Source organism: Notamacropus eugenii, chromosome 1 (assembly GCF_028372415.1).
Source record: "Notamacropus eugenii isolate mMacEug1 chromosome 1, mMacEug1.pri_v2, whole genome shotgun sequence".
In the NCBI taxonomy this organism is placed as follows: domain Eukaryota; kingdom Metazoa; phylum Chordata; class Mammalia; order Diprotodontia; family Macropodidae; genus Notamacropus; species Notamacropus eugenii.
In genome coordinates, this window is record NC_092872.1 from 362,364,154 (window position 1) to 362,384,236 (window position 20,083).

Here is a 20,083-nt window from a genome sequence, read left to right on the forward strand (position 1 = left end):
GGGGAAGGACAGGGTTCTCTAGACAGGGGAATTCTGGTCCTTACACTTGCCAATGTGGTATTTTCTCTTTTGCCTTTAGAACACAGTTTTGTATGTATGTATGTGCTAGATTTGGAGACAGAGGATTGGGGGTTCAAGTCCTGGTCCTGACACTCAAGACAACCTTAGACAAAATCACCAAAGCTCTCTAAAATAATGGGATTAATTTGCATCAGAGGCGTCAAACACAAAATTAACATTGCTCCTTAGTGTAGCCAGAATCAGATTAAAATACAACTGAGAAATGTTTGACAGAATAAATAAAAATACAATAGGACATAGGCAATCTTAACATAATGTTTTTCTAAGTTAATGTGTGGCCTACAGTGATCTTTATGTATGGTTCAATGACCTATTTTCCTTTTAAGTTTTGACACTATTGGTCTATATGACCTTTAAGATTATTTTCATCACTAGATCTAAGATTCTATGAATGCAATGCAACAATTAATTAGGTCACTTTTATTGTATGTTTAAGATTTAGAAATTGCTAGAGTTATAAAATTATAATAAATTCTTAATTGTGTTTTAGTAAAATACAAGTTAAGTATAATGAGAGTAATCAGAGAGTCTTCCTGATTTCCATAGGATTCAGACCAGAGGTAATCACTCTTATTACTCCTGTTACACTAAAGTACCAATACAAGATTGCTGTGTAATCCCAATGTGTAAATATTTCAGTGATGAGCCAAAGCATATGTTTCTTCTATAGATGCCCAGGGTTCTAACCCATTCCTTCATGGGATGTTCCCTTAATCTTTCCCTGACCCAGGCAGAGGTCCTCTGTATTACTTAAGAGAGTTATTCATACACGTTTTTTATGAAAAGCCCAGGATGATGTGGCAACTTTTTTTTTTTTTGATATGAAGTTTGGAAACCATTGGCCTTGATGAGACTTGCTTTAAAATCCTATATCTGTTGCTTATAACCAGTGTGACCTTGGGTAAGTTACTTAGCTCCCTTATTTTTCTGTTCTGTAAAATGGGGTTGTATGTATGTTTGAAGTGGGGTGTGATTTGGGACCTTTGGGACTCCTTCCTGCTATATATCTATTATCCTATAGTCTCTAAGGCTCCTTCCAGCTCTAAATTCTCAAAGCCTATAAATACTAATACTTTGAAAGCGCTGATGTAGTGCCCTCTGGTGGTCAGTAGGAATGACTCACTTTTTAAAGGGCCTGATCATTCATTCATTCATTCATTCATTCACTCATTCAACACATTTACTAAATGTTTCTTGTTTCTGTAGGGTGCATTGCTGGTATTGAAATTACTACAATGTAAATTGCTGCTCCTAATAATCTTGAGGGACTTTTAGGCACTTCCACAGTAACTTTTAGGGAGATTGGGTTGGATGTGTATTTTTCCCATCTTCAGCAACTATTTATTACCTTAGAATATCTATTATGTTACACTATCTCTTATGTAGGGCAGCTAGATGGTACAGTGGATACAGTCTGGAGTCAGGAAGACTTATATTCTGGGTTTAAATCCCTCTTTAGACACTACTAGCTGTATGATCCTGGACAAGTCACTTAACCCTGTTTATCTCAGTTTCCTCATCTGTCAAATGAGCTGGAGAGGGAAATTCTGGAGGGATTATACATACATACATACATACATACATACATATATATATATATATATATATATATATATATATATATATATATATATAGAGAGAGAGAGAGAGAGAGAGAGAGAGAGAGAGAGAGAGAGAGAGACACACACACACACACAAAGGGCAGAGAGTGAGGTGAATAGGAAGATATGATATCTAAAAAAATAAAACTAAGGGGTGAGAGAAGACTATATTGGGAGGAGAAAGGGAGAAATGCAATGGGGCAAATTATCTCTCATAGGAGAGGCAAGAAAAAGCTTTTTCAATGGAAAGGAAAAGGAGGGAGGTGAGAGGGAAAAAGTGACACCACATTTGGCTTAAGAAGGGAATAATAGGCACATTCAATTTAGTATTAAAATCTATTGTAAGCTACAGGAAAGTAGGGGAGAAGGGGATAAGTGGAATGTGGGGGTGGTTGACAAAAAGGAGAGCAAATGGGAGAAGGGAGTAATTAGAAGTGAACATAAGGTCAAAAGAGAGAATAGAATAAATAGGGGCAGGATAGGATGGAGGGAAATAGAGTTAGTCTTTCACAATATGACATTATGGAAGTCTTTTGCGTAACTACACATGTATAGCGTATATTGAATTGCTTGCCTTCTCAGTAGGGATGAGTGGGGAGGGAGGAAGGGAGAGAAGTTGGAACTCAAAGTTTTAGGAATGAATGTTGAGAATTGCTTTTGCATGCAACTGGAAAATAAATACAGGGGTAGAAATCTATCTTGCCCTACAAGAAAAAAGAGAAGGTGGGGATGAGGGAAGGGAGGGGTGTGATAGAAGGAAGGGCAGATTGGGAGAATGGGTCATCAGAATGCATTGTCTTGGGGTGGGGGGAGGGAAGAGATGGGGAGAAAGTTTGGAACTCAAAATCTTGTGGAAATGAATGCTGAAAACTAAAAATAAATAAATTAAAAAAATAAAAATAGTAAAATAAAAATATTAGGTACAAAAGAAAAAAAAAGAAAACCCCAAATGTGGTCACAAAGAGTTAAACATGACTGAAATGACTCAACAACAATAACATCTCCTATGTAAGGGACACAGGACATGATTACTGGCCTCAAATAAGTTTTCAAGTTGGTTGAGGAAACAAGACCCATGAAATAGGCTCTTGAACACAATAGATAGTTAATATTTCTTGTTGAATTGAATTGAAATAGTCCATTAATTAAATGAGGCAGTACATGACTTAAGGATCAAAATATGTGGTACACACAGTGAGTACTGCAAGAGTTCAGAGATTTTGATTCATAGAAGATAGGTTTCAATGAGGGAAGAGTTGTTCAGGGCAGGCCTTATGACTGAGACAAATAATGGTTAAGAATTTTGCTTCAGGGGTAGTTGCAGAGGTCATTTCAGGGAGGGGTGTGATGATAAATGTTAACAAGTGATTTCCTGGGGGAAAAAGACACACACTATACATTTTAAAGCTTATTCTGCATTATTAACGTCTTCTCCATCACTTTATGAAATTTAGATAATCAATAAAATAAGCTCATGATTGGTAGTGTTTGTCAATTTCTGAGGCTTAAATGTTCACATGAAAATTTAGAAATGGGCTTATGAATTAGCTTAGCTGTGAAATGACTATCACACCCCTAATTTCAGGTATAAAAGAAAAGCAGGAATAAAAATCTGTATTTAGGAATGCTCAAAGCATATTTAGCAGACAAATGGTGGGCAGCCTGAAATAGTAAAATAAACAAGCACTGGATTGGGAATTAAAAGATCTTTGCTCAAGTATGGCACCAGCACTGACTTGTATGACCTTAGAAAAGGCACTTCCCTTCTGTTTCCCATTTGCAAAATGAGGTCACTGGACTACACTGAACCAGATCTTTTGCAGGTCTAGCATTCTATGATCCCTTCCTGAAGTGGAGACCTGGAAATTGGAGTCAAAAAGAGACTATCAAATTTCTGCTTGAAGATCTCTACTGATTAGGGAGCCCACTGTCTCCCTCTCAAGGCAGCCCATTCCACTTTGGATAAAGCTCTAATTGTTAGCAAATTGGTCTTCATCTTGAACTGAACCCTAACTTGCCACAGCTCCCACATACTGTTGTTAATTCTGCCTTCTGGAACAGAATAATATCAGTCCCTCTTCCACATGAGAGCCTTCACATATATAGAGCCATCTGTCTTGTGCCCCAGGCTAAATATCCAGTCCCTCCAACTACTTCTTAAATTAACTAATTAATTCATTTGTTCATTCAGCCAATTATCATGATTTAGAGCTAGAAAATACTTTAGAGTTTATGTAGTTCACTGTCTTATTTTATAGATAAGGAAAATGAAACCCAAGAAAAGACCTTAGAGTGTATGTAGTTCATCATCTTATTTTATAGATATGGAAAATGACCCCCAAAAGGCTGAGTGGCTTTCCCCAAAGATTACATGAGCAGTGAGTCTCAAAGGTAGGACTTTACCTTAGTGCCTCAGACTCCAAATCCAGTTCTCTTTCCACTTCACCATCACAACAAATTTATTCAGAGCACTGTGGATAGGTGAGTTTTTGCCTTAACTTTCTGGGAACCAGGCCTCCATACTACATCTTAACCATCTTTACTCCATACCTCTGTGTGTGTACCCTTCCCTTCTATGCTACTATATAGCTGCCCTTATTGTTGCCTTCTCCAGTTAGTATGTTAAGTCCTTCAGGGCATGAACTCATGCTTGCTTGTGCTTGTATCCCTAATGCTTCATGTTTTCTTGTTTAATAAATGCTCTCTCTCTCTCTCTCTCTCTCTTTCCCTGTAACTATCTATCTATCTATCTATCTATCTATCTATCTATCTATCTATCTATCTATCTATCTATCTATCATCTATCTAGTTATCTAGCTAATAAATACTTCTTAATCCCAACTTTTCCCTTCCTTATTCGTGTTTTTTTTTGTTCCTGTTTCCCCTCCTCCTCAGAAAAACCCAGAACAAAAAAGTGGGCCAGAAAATGGGTAGGATAGACGAGAGGCAGGAAGTTTCAATTCTTTTTTTCTCTCTGCACCTGCTGGGGAATCACTATGTATCCCATAAATCCTTTCTTATGGAATCTGAGTACCCCTCAGCACTTGCATCTGTAACTACTTCAGTTTTAGTGGGATGTATTGAATAATTCTATATTAAATAATTATTCTATATTAAATAATTATAAATGCAAGTTGTACATCTCTTACAATGCACATTCTGGTATACAAGAACCATAAATCAAATTAGTCAAGTATTACAGAAAAAATAACAGAGTAATACACAGGAAATGAAATAGACAATAGACTCATTCTCAGTCCCTGTGCTGCCCCTGCCTCCAGTATAAACAAGGGCACAACTTCCTAAATGTTCATGTGCCAGTGAGGAAGTAATCAATTCCTAAGGAAACTCAAATGGCTGGTGATAAAACTTGCATTTCAATGCTGGCATTCAGATCTTCTAATGCATTTTGAGTCAGGGGTTGGCTTTGGCTCTGGTACTGGGCAGCCCATTTTCTTTGTATGGAGCTGATCTCCCTATGTTGTAGCCCCACAATCTAAATTGTGGGATGCATGTCAGTGTTCCCTGCTGAGTAAACCTCATCCCTTTTAGGATAATTTCAACTTTCTACCATCTTAAGCGTGCTCTACATAATATTCAAAGAAGGCAGTATTGCAAGATTCATTGCAGCCAAAGGATGCTACCATCCATACTCTTTCCCTATGACTGTCTTCTACTTGGTGGGGGCAGCTAGATGGTGCAATGGATAGAGCACCAGTGCAGGAGTCAGGAGGACTTGAGTTCAAATCCCACCTCAGACACTTGACACTCACTAGCTGTGTGACCTTGGGCAAGTCACAACCCCAATTCCCTCATCCTGGGTCATCTCCAGTCATCCTGATGAATATCTGGTCACTGGATTCAGATGGCTCTGGAGGAGAAGTGAAGCTGGTGACCTGCACAGCCCTCCCTCCCTCAAAACAAAGTCAAGTGCAAGTCATATCATTATTTTTCTGATGGCATAGTCTTCTTCAGCAACTAAAGACAAACACATATTTACTAGGCCCACACATCCCAACTTCTTTCTGTGTCCAGACAGGTCTCATGTTTTTCTCACATTTAGGGGCATCCCCAAGTGAGTGTTAGCTCCTTTGCTTGCAGTCATTAAGCACAATGAGGTTGGATGGGAGTCAGCCATTATGGGTAATAAGATCAGAGTCTGACATGCCAGCATATATTCCTGAGGAAATTTCCAAAACGAACTAATCTAAGGGACCTGACTAACCTCAGTTTTGAATTGGGGGACCCTTGGAAAAATGCTGATGATTATCTTCTAGCTTCTGCATTGTAAGTTCTAAGTACCTTGCCAGTGCTGATATTCTGTGAGTCCCTGATTCAGTCAAAAGTAACATTCTCATTATGTTTCTGGCTTATCAATAATGGGTCAGGAGTCCACTGAAACACTCATAAACTTAACTGCTTGGTCCTTGGTGTCCACAGTGAAATGCTCATTTTTCTTGCTCAGGACTGAATTTATTTGGTTTGACTCAAGCCCCACATTCCTTCTGAAAATCAAAAATTCCTTTATTCATCAATATTTCTATGGCTTCAAGTTACAATGTAGGAATCTCTCTCTGCTCCCTTCCATACCTCTTCTGTTCTCAATTGTAGGATTTTTCCATTGCCCAGAGTAAAAAAAAAAAGCTAACTGCTGTACCGAATTGAATATAGGCAAAAGTCTGGGGCATTGTTTGTCTTGCTGGCAGATATGCATGGTGAAAGCATTTTGCCAGTTGGAAAAGATCATGGGGATATGTTAGGTTTTGTGGTCTCAGATGCCACACAGTTCTTCAGTGCTTTTGGGGGTGGATGGCTGGGGGTGGGGAGTGAGGTGGGGGAGGATAGAGAGTAGGCAAGGTAACCATGACATCTTCAGAGGACATTGTCAGCTCTACAGTGCTGTAGATGTGTGTTGTCCCATCTGCACATGTCCTATGCATACAGATTCATGATATGTGCCCCTTCATGTATATTTCATGGTATGTTTTTCTCGGTGTGCCATCCTTCCCGTTGGTGGTATGAAAGTGCATACCTGCGGTCCACATGACCATTTTCCCTCCCTCATTTTGTTTGCTTTTGATTAAATATTTTTAGTGTGAAACTAATGCTTCCTTTGGTAGGTTGACAAACATGAACATGTCAGCGTGGGCTCATAAGCTATGGTTTTGAGAGGATTATGATTGTGAAAGGACTTCAAATATGGGCTAAATTTTTAGAGGATCCCTGTGTGAGGGGCAGCCCAAGGTGCTACACCATCAGTAAATTGGTCTTCCAAGAATTGCCAACTCCAAAATGGGTTGGGAGGAGGGTAGAGAAGTGTTTGATTCTCCTCTTCAGAGAAACAGAAGAGGGATATGGTGTGTGTGTGTGTGTGTGTGTGTGTGTGTGTGTGTGTGTGTGTGTGTGTGTGTGTGTGTGTCTGGAAAGGAAGGGCAGATATTTACTAGAAAAATCTTCTCAGCTCTTACTGCCTGCCAAGATTAAGTAATTTCCTTTTTTGTTTGGATTTCTGGAAAAAAAAAATCCAGTTACTCTTTTAACAGATTGCATTGAAAAAATTATAGTTGGAAACAATAGGAACCAGAAAGGATTTTATTTTATAAGATTACAGTGAATGGAAATGAAGTTGCCAAACAGAGCTTAAGGGAACTTGAAGGTTGGGGCTCAGCTTTACCTATCCCTGCCTCCCTGTCCTGGGCTCACCTTTTTCCATCAAGAAACCCATAGTCACAGTCTCTTCTTGAGATCAAATCTTCCAAAGAACCAATGAGAATACAAGTGGGCATTCACATCTTTGGAAACTTCTTTAGCATCTTTCCATGTGTGTTTGAAAGTCAACAATATCATATCAACAGCTTCGGTTGAAGAGGGGTGAAGAAAGGGGGAAAACATTTTCACAGATCTCTGGGAACTTAAATATGATCAGATACAGAAAGCATAATCATAATGTTTCACATTAACATAGCATATTTATATTTGTAACCCCTTTTGACTTCTCTACTAGGAGCTGGGGAGGAGGAAAGACTAAGTCATGGGCCCAGTGTGCTAGATTAGCTTCATCTCTAATACTTCTGAGGAAGCTATAGGAAGAGCTGAAGGTGGGGGAGGAGAAGTAGGATGGTTTCAAGGTTTTTAAAAGAGAAGGAAAGGCATTGGTAGACAAGATAGCATAAATCCATTAATCAACAAGCATTTTTTAAACACTTAGTATGTATCAGCCACAGAACTAATGACTAGGATTTCAAAGAAGGGCAAAAACAGTCCCTACCCTCAAGGAATGCATATTCTAATGAGGGAAACAACATATAAATAATGAGATGAATACAAGATATATGCAGAATAAATGGAAGAAAATCTTGGGGTAGGGGTGGGGAGGTCTTAGCATCCGAGAGGTTGGAAAAAGCCTCTTGTAGAAGGTAAGAATTTGAGTTGAATCTTGAGTAGAAGAGATCCTATTTCTGGCCTTGCAGCCACTTTTTAGGAAAGTCCCTAGGACAGCAAGATGGTGCCCCTCAGTCAGAGCAGGCTCATGAGGCAATGAGGAAAGCAGGAGAGGCTAGAGACATCTTTGGAATAGAGTAGTCAACACAAAGTTGGAGAAAGAATGAATATTCTAATTCAGATTGTAGGTAGCTGCCCTTGAAGAGTATGCAGAGAGCAAATAGTTGCCCTTATTTCTGAGTTACCTAACTAACTGGACTTTGACCATTTGGGAGGTGGTAGTGGCATCTAGGTGGCAAAGTGGATAGAGCAGTGTACCTGGGGTCAGGAAGACCTCAGTTCAGATCTGGCTTCAGATAATTACTAGCTGTGTATGACCACGGGCAAGTCACTTAACCCTGTTTGTCTCAGTTTCCTCATCTGTAAAATGAGCTGGAGAATGAAATGGCAAACCACTCCAGTATCTCTGCCAGATCCAGATGGGGTCACAGAAAGTCAGATGTGACTGAAAAACAGCTGAAAAATGATAAGGGTTGAAAAGCACATGTTGGGGAGAGCTTGAGGGGTGGATCCAAGATGGTGGAGTAACGACATAGACTTGCTAGCACTCTTGCCCCAAACCTGTAAAATATTCTGGAGCTGCATAACTCATAGAATGATGGAGGGAAGCAAATCTCCAGCCCAAGACAGCCTGAAAGGTCGCCAGAAAGTGTCTATTGTGCTGCACTGGGAGCAGAGCACAATCCAGTGTGGGCTACACTGGCACAGATGGGACCACAGCAGGCCTTGGGGGGACTGAATCTTGGCCACCTCTGGCAGTTTCCAGACTTCACAACCCCAAAACTCTGGGGAAAAATTGGAAGGTCAATAAAAAAACTTGTGGGACCAGTGTGAGAGAGTAGAGTTCCCAGCTCCAGGATGGCAGAGGGGGTGGAGGAACCTGTAGAGGAGCCAGCAGCAGCAAGAGCAGCAGGGGTAGGGGCAGTGATAGTGGCAGTGACTGTTTCTGGAGCTCAAGACCCACAGATTGTGGGGGAATTGAGTGGCTGACAGTACACCTTCCATCCCCACTGGAAGCAGAGAACTACCTTGACACAGAGCTTAAAAGTCAAAAACTGGAAAATGAGCAAAAAATGGAAAAAAAATCAGACTATAAAATCTTTGGTGACAAGGAAGACCAAAATATACAAACAGGAGACAACAAAGTCTAATCTCCTATATCCAAAGCCTCCAAGAAAAATATTAATTGATCTTAGGTCATGGAAGAGCTCTAAAAGGATTTTGAAAATCAAGTAAAAGAAGTAGAGCAAAAATTGGGAAGAGAAATGAGAGTGATGCAAGAAAATCATGAAAAACGAGTCAACTTCTTGCTAAAGGAGACCCCCCTCCAAAATGCTGAAGAAAATAACACTTTAAAAAGTAGACTAACCTAAATGACAAAAGGGATCGAAAAAGCTAATGAGGAGAAGAATGCCCTGAAAAGCAGAATTAGATAGATGGAAAAAGAGGTTCAAAGGCTCACTGAAGAAAATAATTCCTTAAAGATTAGAAAGGAGCAGATGGAAGCTAATGACTTTATGAAAAATCAAGAAATTATAAAACAAAGCCAAAGGAATGAAAAAAATAGCAGACAATGTGAAATATCTCATTGGAAAAACAACTTACCTGAAAAATAGATCCAGGAGAGACCATTTAAAAATTATTGGTCTAGCTGAAAGCCATGATCAAAAAAAAAAAAAAGCCTAGACATTATATTTTAAGAAATTATCAAGGAAAACTGCCCTAATATTATAACATCAGAGGGTAAAATAGATATTGAATTCACTGATCGCCTCCTGAAAGAGATCCCAAAAGGAAAACTCCTAGGAATATTGTAGCCAAATTCTAGAGCTGCCAGATCAAGGAGAAAATATTGCAAGCAGTCAGAAAAAAATAATTCGAATATTGTGGAAATACAATCAGGATTACACAAAATCTAGCAGCTCCTACTTTAAGGGATGACAGGTCTTGGAATATGATATTCCAGAGATCAAAGGAGCTTGGACTAATATCAAGAATTAGTTATCCAGGGGGAGGAGCCAAGATGGCAAAGTAGAAAGACACACATATGCTAGCTCCAAACCCACAGCCCATAAAATACCTGTAAAGAAGAACTCCCAACAAATTCTGGAGCAGCAGAAGCCACAGAACAATGGAGCAGAGGAGATTTGTGTTCCAGAGAGCCCTGAAAACCTGACACGAAAGGTCCATCACGCATGGGACCCAGAGCAAAGCCCAGCCCTGCCTTGGCCGCGGCACCGAGAGGAGCTGATCCCTGCAGGCTTCTGGGACAGGATCTCCAGTGGCCACGCAGGTCCCTCCACCCACAGGTGACAAGGGTTGGTGAGAGAGTCTTTTAGGGTGGCCAACAGGGCAGTGGGGTGTCCCCATGACTCAGGCCTCCTCGGGAGGCAGCAGCAGGAGCAGCAGCAGACCAGGGCTTCCCAAGCAGGCAAGAGCTTGGATCCACTGTTGAAGGTCTCTGCATAAACCCCCTGAGGGAACTGAGCCCCATGTGGTGGCCCTGCCCCCACCTGAGCACCTGAACTTAATCTCACACTGAATAGCAGCCCTGCCCCTGCCCAAAGCCCTGAGGCTGGGAAGCAGTATTTGAATCTCAGACCCCAAGCGTTTGCTGGGAGGATCTGGAGGCAAGGTGGGGGTGGAAAGGACACTCAGAAGGCAAGTCACTGTCTGGGAAAATGCCCAGAAAAGGGAAAAAGAAATAAGACTATAGAAGGTTACTTTCTTGGTGAACAGATATTTCCTCCCTTCCTTTCTGATGAGGAAGAACAATGCTTACCATCAGGGAAAGACACAGAAGTCAAGGCTTCTGTATCCCACACATCCAAAATAAATATACTATGGGCTCCAGCCATGGAAGAGCTCAAAAAGGATTTTGAAAATCAAGTAAGAGAGGTGGAGGAAAAACTGGGAAGAGAAAGGAGAGTGATGAAAGAAAAGTATGAGAAGCAGGTCCACACCCTGCTAAAGGAGACCCAAAAAAAATGCTGAAGTAAGTAACACCTTGAAAAATAGGCTAACTCAATTGGCAAAAGAGGTTCAAAAAGCCAATGAGGAAAAGAATGCTTTCAAAAGCAGAATTAGCCAAATGGAAAAGGAGGTTCAAAAGCTCACTGAAGAAAATAGTTCTTTCAAAATTAGAATGGAACAGATGGAGGCTAATGACTTTATGAGAAACCAAGAAATCACAAAACAAAACCAAAAGAATGAAAAAATGGAAGATAATGTGAAATATCTCATTGGAAAAACAACTGACCTGGAAAATAGATCCAGGAGAGACAATTTAAAAATTATGGGACTACCTGAAAGCCATGATCAAAAAAAGATCCTAGACATCATCTTTCATGAAATTATCAAGGAAAACTGCCCCGATATTCTAGAACCAGAAGGCAAAATAAATATTGAAAGAATCCACAGATCCCCTCTTGAAAGAGATCCAAAAAGAGAAACTCCTAGGAACATTGTGGCCAAATTCCAGAGTTCCCAGGTCAAGGAGAAAATATTGCAAGCAGCTAGAAAGAAACAATTCAAGTATTGTGGAAATACAATCAGTTTAACATAAGATCTAGCAGCTTCTACATTAAGGGATTGAAGGGTATGGAATAGGATATTCCAGAAGTCAAAGGAACTGGACTAAAACCAAGAATCACCTACCCAGCAAAACTGAGTATAATACTTCAGGGGAAAAAATGGTCTTTCAGTGAAATCGAGGACTTTCAAGCATTCTTGATGAAAAGACCAGAGCTGAAAAGAAAATTTGATTTTCAAACACAAGAATGAAGAGAAGCATGAAAAGGTAAACAGCAAAGAGAAGTCATAAGGGACTTACTAAAGTTGAACTGTTTACATTCCTACATGGAAAGACAATATTTGTAACTCTTGAAACTTTTCAGTATCTGGGTAGTTGATGGGATTACACGCACACACACACAGAGACAGAGAGCACAGAGTGAATTGAATAGGATGGGATCATATCTTAAAAAAATGAAATTAAGTGGTGAGAGAGAAATATATCAGGAGGAGAAAGGGAGAAATGGAATGGGGCAAATGATCTCTCATAAAAGAGGAAAGCAAAAGACTTTTTAGTGGAGAGAAAAAGAAGGGAAGTGAGAGAAAAACATGAAGTTTACTCTCATCACATTCCACTAAAGGAAGGAATAAAATGCACACTCATTTTGGTATGAAAACCTATCTTACAATACAGGAAAGTGGGGGAAAAGGGGATAAGCAGGGTGGGGGGGAGGATGGAAGGGAGGGCAATGGGAGGAGGGAGCAATTAGAAGTCAAAATTCTTGGGGAGGGACAGGATCAAAAGAGAGAACAGAAGCAATGGGGGGCAGGATAGGATGGAGGGAAATATAGTTAGTCTTACACAACTCGACTATTATGGAAGTCATTTGCAAAACTACACAGATATGGCCTATATTAAATTGCTTGCCTTCCAAAAGGAATGGGTGGGGAGGGAGGGATGAAGAAGTTAGAATTCAAAGTTTTAGGATCAACTGTTGAGTACTGTTCTTGCTACAAGGAAATAAGAAATACAGGTAAAGGGGTATAGAAAGTTATCTGGCCCTACAGGACAAAAGAAAAGATGGGGACAAGGGAAGGGTGGGATGATAGAAGAGAGAGCAGATTGGTGATAGGGGCAATTAGAAAGCTCGGTGTTTTGGGGTGGGGGGAGGGGACAAATGGGGAGAAAATTTAGAACTCAAAATTTTGTGAAAATTAATGTTAAAAGTTAAATAAATTAATGAAAAAAAAAGAATTAGTTATCCAGGAAAACTGGTATAATAAATACTTCTGGGGGGAAAATGGTTATTCAATGAAATAGAGGACTTTCAAGCATTCTTGTTGAAACAATAGAAACAATAGAAAATGTGAATTTCAAACAAACACAAGAATCAAGAGAAGCATGAAAAGGTAAATCGTAGAGAAAAGAGAAATCATAGGGGATTTACTAAAGTTGAACTGTTTACATTCCTACATGGAAAGATCATATTTGTAACTCTTGAGATTTTTCTCAATATTTGGGTAGTTGGAGGTATTATGTGCATATAGACAGAGGGTATAGGGTGAGTTGAATAGGTAGGGGTGATATCTAATAAAATAAAATTAAAGGGTGAGAGAGGAATATGTTGGGAGGAGAAGGGGAGAAATAGAATGGGGCAGATTGTCTCACACAGAAGAGGCAAGAAAAAGCTTTTTCAATGGACGGGAAGAAGGGAGAGGTGAGAGGCAAAGAGTGAGCCTCACTCATAGTATTTGGCTTAAGAAGGGAATAACATGCATATTCAGTTTGGTATGAAAATCTATTTTACACAACAGAAAAGTAGGAAGGAAGGGGATAAGCAGGAGGTGGGGCAATAACATCAGGGAGTAGGGGGTAATTAGAAGTAAACACTTTTGAGGGGGGATAGGGTCAAAAGAGTGAATAGAATAAATGGGGTGCAAGATATGAGGGAGGGAAATATAGTCAGTCTTTCAAAATATGACTGTTATGGAAATGTTTTGCATAACTACACATGTATAACCTGTACTGAATTGTTTGTCTTCTTAGTGGGGATGGGTGCGGAGGGAGGAAGGGAGAATAGTTGGAACTCAAAGTTTTAAAAACAAAAGTTAAAAATTATTTTTACATGCAACTGGGAAATAAGACATACAGGCAATGGGGTATAGAAATCCATCTTGACCTACAAGAAAATAGAGGGGATGGGGATAAGAGAAGGGAGGAGTGTGATAGAAGGGAAGGCAGATTGGGGGAAGGGGTAATCAGAGTGCATGGTGTCTTGGGGTAGGGGAGGAGAGAGATGGGGAGAAAATTTGGAACTCAAAATATGGTAGGTAACAGAACAATTGTATATATTTAGAAATGGTCAAATGACCTACTTAATATATAGTCATTAATGATCAACTTGGCAGAAGATCTCTGCTGAAGGACCCAGGGATCAGTGCTTGGCCTTGTGCTCTTTACATTTTTATCAGTCACTTGGATAAAAGCATAGATGTGTATCCAATTTGTATATATCTTACAAACTAGAAAAGCTAGCTTATTAATCAATAAACAGTTATTAAATACCTACTATGTACGAGTCACTGTGCTAAGTTCTGGAGATAAAATGCAAAAAATGAAACCATCCCTACTCTCAAAGTGTTTATATTTTAAAAGGAAAAACATTATTATGTAAACACAGAATAAACATAAAAAGAATAAATACAATGTGATTAAATAGAAGGCAGTTTGGAAGGAAGAACTCTAATAGCTGAATAATCAGGAAGAAAGATCAAAAAGGAGAAAACAATTTTCATTAACCAAAAGCTGTGAGATTACTCTTTGGCCACTTATACTCTTCAAGTTTGAATTCAGTCTTGTTAGGGGTGTTGTGCATGTAAGGAAAGAAAGCGCCCCCATATAGAGATAACATTTCTGTAACAACTATCCTTGCTATCCCTGTTTTGTAAATACCTTTTCTAAAAGTTAATTCATCCTGACCAATGGGGAACAAACTGGATGGGAGTTAATGATTAACAATATTAGATACCTCTAGCCCTTTAAGTCTACCCTTTGAAAAGAAATAGTCTGCTGCTTTCTGGGCACAGCCCACCAATTTAAGTGATAGATGGGGAAACTACCCACAGTGGGTGTTTCATATATGCTCAGTAATTTTCATATTCATTTAGAAAACTAAGAGCAATTACTACCGGGAAAGAGTTCTTTAGTTCATTAAATAATTATGTGCAAAACATTTATGGGTATATTAAAAACATATAAATAAATAAAGAAGATTCAAAATAACTTTAGAGGGAAAGACACTAGTATTTGGAGCAGGGGTAGGATACCTATGGCCTTGAGGCCACATGTGGTCCTCTAGATCCTCAAGTGTGGTGCATTGACTGAATACAAACTTTACAGAACAAATCCCATTTGGTTTCTGGGGGAACTGAGAAGAACTTCATACAGAAAGTGATATTTCAGCTGAATTATGATGGAAACCAGAGATTCAGAGGCAGACATGAACAGGGAGAATATTCTCAGGCATGAGGGAACCACCAGTGAGAAGGTATATAGGCAGAATATGGAATGTTCTATGTGAGTACAGCCCTATGACTAGATTGTAGAATGTGGAGAGAAGTAAAGTTTAAGAAGGCTGGGTAGACAGGGCAGTCTCAACATGGGAAGAACTTTAAATGTCAAACAGAGAAATACATATTTGATCATAGAGGTAATTGTGACCCACTGATGTTTTAAATAGTGGGTGATGTGATAAGACCTATGCTTCAGGAAAGTCACTTTGGCAACTGTATGAAGGGCAGACTGGGGTGGGAAGAGGCATGAGGAAGGGACACTCAGTAAGAGGTTATTGAAATAGCCCAAGTGACAGGTGTGAGGGATTGAATTAAGTGGTGGTTGTATGAGATGAGAGAAGAGGCTGAGTAAGATATGTAGAAATAAAAATGACAAGATTTGGCAACTGATTAAATGGTATGAGAGTGAAGAGTCAAGTATGACGCTGCGGTTGTGAACCTGTATGACTAAAAGGATGTGGTACTCTAGAGAATAACAGTAATAGTTTAAAAGGGGGATTGATTTTAGGGGAAAGATAATGAACTCTGATTTGGACATGTAGAGTTTGAGATGCCTATGGGATTAACCCCACAGCATGACGCTCTCTCAAGACTGGTACTATCTTACCCTTAGATAAGAAAGAATTATATCCTATTCTGAACTACACCACAGTTCAGTCCTATTCTGAACTATTCTTCCCACACTCCAATTTTCTTTGCTTTTAGATGTTTAGGGAGGGGGATATTGCAAAAGAATCCATTCATAATAATGGTTCATTTATAGATACTGGAAAGTCTGGTGGAAGTTCTTGTGTAATATCTTCCTTTTCTTACCCAAATTTCATTCTCAAATGGAGAATTTACATCAGAAGAAAAAAGAATGCATCCGAAAGGAAGATCACTTTCCTTCTGCTTTATCTCCTCTACTTGGTCCAGACCGTGTGTCATACTTAAGAATGTTTCTAGGAAGGGAGATACGTAAGAGATGTATCAATAAAGAAGTATTTTATGAAATGACCCCAAACCAAATATGAGAGGTGAAAAAGGAAGCCCAGAAAGGAGAGATGGCTGTGATATCATTCCGACCCGCTGGTGTTGCTAAATCACTGAAATAAAACAAAAACAAAACAAGAGAAATGAAGTCATTGTTTACAGATTTCATATTCTATTTACTTGTTTCAAGTGTAGCAGTTCAGCAAAATGAAGTCAGGTTTTTGACTGACTTGTAGTAGTCTATTCTATGTGGCCCATGCTTTAAATAAATCACCACACTCAAAAACAGAGAAGGAAAGAAGCAGTTTTCTCTCCTGCCTTCAGTCAATGTTTCTTAGGTAGATGCCCAGCAGGGTACTATTCCCCAATTAAGGTTCATATACACAGCTCTTAGACTGAATCTGCTGGATGTCATAATGTCTCATATTCCTACTTTTATTTTTTCAGCATCCTGGTTACCAAGTAGTGTAGTGCACAAATGTGGACACATAAACTCTTGACTGCTTGGTTTTCAAAGTTAACTTCACATAAAGCACCAAGAAAGACAGGAAGTAAAAGCCCTGGATGGACCACCACAGTCAAGCTACAGCAAACTTCCTCACTCTTCTATATGCTACACAAAGGTTATATGCCCAAATGTTGGACAAGTCTGACTAGGTTATATCAGTATACAAGCAGTGCAAAATTAATTTAAATACCTCTTCCTGTCTTACTAGCTGAAGAGGTGGAAGAGCTCCTCATACTGACCTTGGGGGAACATTCTTGGATGAACTTCTTTTTTTAAAAAATTAATTAATTAGTTAATTTTTAATTTTCAACATTCATTCACATAAGATTTTGACTTATAAAATTTCTCCCCCTCTCTTTCCTTCTCTTCCCCAAGACAGTATGCAATCTGATATAGGCTCTTCATATGCTTTCATATTAAGCATATTTTCACATTAGTCATGGTGTAAAGAAAAATTAGAACCAATGGGAGGAACCATGAGAAAGAAGAAACAAAACAAAACCAAAAAAAGCAAATAGATGCTTTGATCTGCATTCAGACTCCATGTTTCTTTTTCTGGATGTGGATAGCATTTTCTATCATGAGTCTTTTGGAATTGTCTTGGAACCTTGCATTTCTGAGAAGAACTAAGTCTCTTAAAGTTAGTCTTTGTACAATGTGACTGTTACTGTGTACAATGTTCTTCTGGTTCTGCTCACTTCACTTAGCATCAGTTCATGTAAGTCCTTCCAGATTTTTCTGGTCTGTCTGCTCATCATTTCTTTTCTTCTCATTAAACTGCTTTAATGGTCTCAAAATTCTGTGACAGATTTTTGGTCAAGTTGTTTCCATTTAAAAATTACTGATTTTAAAAACTAATAACTTAAAACTGCCATGAAACAAATGGTCCACAAAAACATTCCTCTCCTCCTGAAGCTTTTATGATGCATTGTAATCATTGACCAGTCTTTTACTATTAAACTTAAATGGCCGATTTAGACAAACAGTTCTGAGACCATTCTTCCACCACTGATTAAGACTGGGGTGGCAGGTGTTGTACAGAATATTCATTTAGCCTTCTGGGTCTTCTGGGCAGATTTTGTGACCTTGCCAGCTCCTGCAGCCTTCTTGTCAACTGCCTTAGTGACACCATGTGCAACAGTCTGCTTCATATTATGAACAGCAAAATGACCCAGAGGAGGATAATCAGAGAAACTCTCCACACACATGGGCTTGCCTGGAACAATGTCAAAGATGGCGGCATTACCAGATTTCAAGAATTTAGGGCCATCTTCCAGCTTCTTACCAGAACTACTATCAAGCTTCCCCTTCAGCTCAGCAAACTTGCAAGCAATGTGAGCAGTGTGACAGTCCAGAACAGGTGCATAGCCAGCACTGATTTAGCTTGAGTGGTTCGGGATAATAACCTGTGCAGTGAAACCAATTGCTTCCATAGGTGGGTCATTCTTGCTGTCACCAGCCACATTTGTCAGACACGTTCTTGACATTGAAACCAACATTATCCCCCAGCAGAGCCTCACTCAAAGTTTCATGGTACATTTGGACAGACTTTACTTCAGTTGTAACATTGACTGGGGCAAGGGTGACCACCATTCCTGGTTTTAGAACACCAGTTTCCAATTGACCAACAGGTACACTACCAATACCTCCAATCCTGTAGATACCTTGGAGGTATAGATGAAAGGGCTTGTCAGTTGGACAAGTTGGTGGCAGAATGCAATCCAAAGCTTCAAGCAGTGTAGTTCCATTAGCATTGCCATCCTTATGAGTGACTTTCCATCCCTTCAATCAGGGCATATTAGATCTTGGCTCCAGCATGTTGTCACCATTCCAACCTGAAACTGGCACTAAAGCTACTGTATCAGGATTGCAGCCAATTTTCTTAATATAGGTATTGACTTCCTTGACAATTTCCTTGTATGTCTTCTGACTATAGGGGAGCCTGGTGGAATCTATTTTGTTTACACAAACAAAGAGTTGTTTTACACGTAGTGTGTAGGCCAGAAAGGCATGCTCACAGGCCTGCCCATTCTTTGGGATACCAGCTTCAAATTCACCAACACCAGCAGCAAAAATCAGGACAGCACAGTCTGCCTGAGATGTGCCTATAATCATGTTCTTGATGAAGTCTCTGTATCCTGGAGCATCAAATGGTCACATGGTAGTTGCTGGTCTCAAATTTCCACTGGGAGATATCAATAGTGATACCACGCTCATGTTCAGCCTTCAGTTTACCCAAGACCCAGGCATATTTAAAGGAACACTTTCCCATCTCAGCAGCCTCCTTCTCAAACTTCTCATTTCTCTTATCAGTTCCACCACATTTGTAGATAAGGTGGCCAGTAGTGGTGGACTTGTCAGAGTCTACATGGCCAATGAAGACAATGTGAGTCTTTTCCTTGCCCATTTTTGTGGAAGTTTAGTGATGGTTTTCACAACATCTGTGTTCTGGTGGCAAACTCATTGTGAAAAAGCTCTGCTCATCACTTCCTTTGGAAAATTCCATTACACTCATATACCACAACTTGTTCAGCCATGCTCTGATTGATGGGCATCCTCTCATTTTCCTATTCTTTGCCATCACAAAAAAGAGCTGCTATAAATATTTTTGTTCATATGGGTCATTTTCCCATTTTTATGATCTCTCTGGGATATAGCCCTAGAAATGGTATTGCTGGGCCAAAGAGTATGCACAGTTTTATAGCTTATTTACGCTCAGTTTTATGCTCAAAGAGCATAATTCCAAATTGCTCTCCAGAACAGTTGTATCAGTTCACAACATCAACAATGCATTACTGTTCAATTTTTTCCCACATCTTTTCCAACATTTATCATTTTCCTGTTTTGTCATGTTAGCCAATCTCATAGGTGTGATATGGTACCTTGGAATTGTTTTTATTTGCATTTCTCTAATCAATAGTGACTTAGAGCATTTTTTCATATGACTCTAGACAGCTTTAATTTTTCATCTGAAAATTTGTATTCTTGTATTCATCTAAAAACTGGCTGTTCATATCCTTTGACCATTTATCAGTTGGGGAACTTGGATGAACTTCTGCAACCTTATCCATTAATTCTTTTGTTATTCAAATCAAAAGCTTAGCCCCAGATAAGTTTCTCTACCTTCAAGCTCCATACTCAATATCCATTAAGATACTAAGTAATACTAACTTGCATTTGCATAGGGTTTTAAGGTTTGTGAAATACTTTCCTCAAAATTAACTTAAAATAGAATATTTGTACACTTGTATACTCATTGCCTCCATTTCCTACTTCCCACTTCTCAGTCTCATAAATGAGACTGACCTCACCACTGGACAGAAATGTCTCTTTC

General features: G+C 39.4%; 1 pseudogene; it reads right to left on the reverse strand.

Moving 5' to 3' along the window:
* Positions 1-17,516: 17,516 nt before the first annotated feature.
* LOC140525893 (elongation factor 1-alpha 1 pseudogene) lies at positions 17,517-19,164 on the reverse strand (annotated as a pseudogene).
* Positions 19,165-20,083: the final 919 nt, after the last annotated feature.